Below are 3,199 nucleotides of genomic sequence, written 5' to 3' on the forward strand. Positions count from 1 at the left end.
CAGACTCTAAGAAATCATATTGACTTGCTGAGTCAATATTTTGTTCTGAGCCAATATGGCATTCAGAGTATCAACTTCAAGAACTCCCTTCTTCATAGGCGTCCCATTACTCACAGGATTCCTCTTAGAAGTGTACATGAACTGGTTATTAGCAACCATGTCAATGAGTTCTTGAGCTTCTGCAGGCGTTTTCTTTAGGTGAATGGATCCACCTGCAGAAGTATCCAATGACATCTTTGATAACTCAGATAAACCATTATAGAATATATCCAGGATGGTCCATTCTGAAAGCATGTCAGAAGGACACTTTTTGGTCAGCTGTTTGTATCTTTCCCAAGCTTCATAGAGGGATTCACCATCTTTTTGTTTGAAGGTTTGAACATCCACTCTAAACTTGCTCAGCTTTTGAGGAGGAAAGAACTTGGCTAAGAAAGCCGTGACCAGCTTATCCCAAGAGTTCAGGCTGTCTTTGGGTTGAGAGTCCAACCATATTCTAGCTCTGTCTCTTACAGCAAAAGGGAAAAGCATGAGCCTGTAGACTTCAGGATCTACTCCATTAGTCTTAACAGTATCACATATCTGCAAGAATTCAGTTAAGAACTGAAAAGGATCTTCAGATGGAAGTCCATGAAACTTGCAGTTCTGCTGCATCAGAGAAACTAATTGAGGTTTCAGCTCAAAGTTGTTTGCTCCAATGGCAGGAATGGAGATGCTTCTTCCATGTAAATTGGAATTAGGTGCAGTAAAGTCACCAAGCATCCTCCTTGCATTATTATTATTTTCGGCTGCCATCTCCTCTTCCTGTTCGAAAATTTCTGAAAGGTTATCTCTGGATTGTTGTAATTTAGCTTCTCTTAATTTTCTCTTCAGAGTCCTTTCAGGTTTTGGATCTGCTTCAACAAGAATGTTCTTGTCCTTGCTCCTGCTCATATGACAAAGAAGAGGGCACAGAGAAAATAATAATAATAATATGGATCCTTTATATCACAGTATAGAGGTCCTTGTGTTAGTAGAAGAAAATCTGAACTCAGAGAGAGAGAGATGGAGAATTTTTGAAAATAATTTTTGAAAAAGAATTAGTGATTTTCGAAAATAGTTTTTGAAAAATGTTAGTAATTTTTTTCGAAAATTTTTAGAATCAAAAGTTAAAATAATTAGTTAATTAAAAAGAAATTTTTGAAAAAGGGGGAAGATATTTTCGAAAATTAGAGAGAGAGAGTTAGTTAGGTAGTTTTGAAAAAGATAAGAAACAAACAAAAAGTTAGTTAGTTAGTTGAAACAAATTTTGAAAATCAATTTTGAAAAGATAAGAAGTTAGGAAGTTAGAAAAGATATTTTGAAATCAAATTTTTTTTTTGAAAAAGATAAGATAAGAACATATTTTTGAAAAGATATGATAGAAATTAGTTTTTGAAAAAGATTTGAATTTTTAAAATCACAATTAATGACTTGATTCACAAGAAATCACAAGATATGATTCTAGAACTTAAAGTTTAAATCTTTCTTAACAAGTAAGTAACAAACTTGAAATTTTTGAATCAAAACATTAATTGTTATTGTTATTTTCGAAAATTATGATGTAAAATTAAGAAAAAGATTTTGGAAAATATTTTTGAAATTTTCGAAAATAACTAAAAAAATTTGAAAAAGATTTGATTTTTGAAAAAGATTTTGAAAAGGATAAGATTTTTAATTTGAAAATTTGATTTGACTCATGAAAACAACTAGATTTTAAAAATTTTTGAAAAAGTCAAATCTAATTTTCGAAATTTTAAGAGAGAAAAAGGGAAAGATATTTTTTGATTTTTGAATTTTTAATGAGAGAGAAAAACAAGTAAAATGATGCAATGCATGAAATTTTTAGATCAAAACAATAAATGCATGCAAGAATGCTATGAATGTCAAGATGAACACTAAGAACACTTTGAATGTCAAAATGAACACCAAGAACATGTTTTTGAAAAATTTTTAATGCAAAGAAAACATGCAAGACACCAAACTTAGGATTCTTTAATGCTTAGACACTAAGGATCCAAGAATGCATATGAAAAACAAGAAAAGACACAAAACATGCAAATGCAAAGATCAAACAAGAAGACTTACCAAGAACAACTTGAAGATCATGAAGAACACTATGAATGCATGAGAATTTTCGAAAAATGCAAGATGCACATGCAATTGATACTAAACTTATAACATGACTCAAGACTCAAACAAGAAACACAAAAAATATTTTTGATTTTTATGATTTTATGATTTTTTTGTATTTTTTCAAAAATTATTTGAAAAAACAAAAATAAGGATTCCAAAATTTTTAATATGAATTCCAGGAATCTTATGTTCTTAATCTAAAGCTCCAATCAAAGGGTCAGGCATGGCTTAATAGTCAGCCAAGCTTTAGCATGTAACAGGTAGATCGTGAATCAGCAGTAGGTGGATTAGCACCAACTAGCTTGCTCTTGATAACAAATTGGAAGCCTCAGTCTAAATGAATTTAGACATGGCTTTACAGCCAGCCAGGCTTCACATGCTTCATGAAACATTGGAATTCATTCTTAAAAATTCTGAAGAAAAATATATTTTTGAAAACATTTTTATTTTTTTTTTCGAAAACAAAGGAGAAAATTTTGAAAGGTTTTTGAAAAATTTTTGAAATTAAAACAAAAAGAAAATTACCTAATCTGAGCAACAAGATGAACTGTCAGTTGTCCAAACTCGAACAATCCCTGGCAACGGCGCCAAAAACTTGGTGCGCAGAAATTGTGATCACACTTTGATTGTGTAAAATTCATCGCTCTTTCTTTCCCTGGTAATGGCACCAAAAATATGATGCCAATACCATGGTTCACAACTTCGCACAACTAACCAGCAAGTGCACTGGGTCGTCCAAGTAATACCTTACGTGAGTAAGGGTCGAATCCCACAGAGATTGTTGGTATGAAGCAAGCTATGGTCACCTTGTAAATCTCAGTCAGGCGGATATAAAATAGTAATGGAGTTTTCTAAAATAATTAATAAAATAGTGATAGAAATACTTATGTAAATCATTGGTGAGAATTTTAGATAAGCGAATAGAGATGCTTTCGTTCCTCTGAACCTCTGCTTTCCTGCTATCTTCATCCAATCAGTCTTACTCATTTCCATGGCTGGCTTTATGTGATACATCACCACTGTCAATGGCTACTTTCGATCTTCTCTC

The 3,199-nt window shown here is 32.1% G+C and overlaps 1 non-coding gene across 1 annotated transcript; it reads left to right on the plus strand.

Annotated features, from left to right (window-relative positions):
• The first annotated feature begins 292 nt into the window (after positions 1 to 292).
• On the plus strand, positions 293 to 396 carry LOC148571044 (small nucleolar RNA R71). Its single transcript, XR_015908600.1, has one exon. It is a non-coding gene; the product is annotated as a small nucleolar RNA R71 (small nucleolar RNA).
• The last annotated feature ends 2,803 nt before the right edge of the window (positions 397 to 3,199 follow it).

This window comes from Arachis ipaensis, chromosome B3 (genome assembly GCF_059453495.1).
Source record: "Arachis ipaensis isolate K30076 ecotype BB chromosome B3, ASM5945349v1, whole genome shotgun sequence".
NCBI classification, from domain to species: Eukaryota; Viridiplantae; Streptophyta; class Magnoliopsida; order Fabales; family Fabaceae; genus Arachis; species Arachis ipaensis.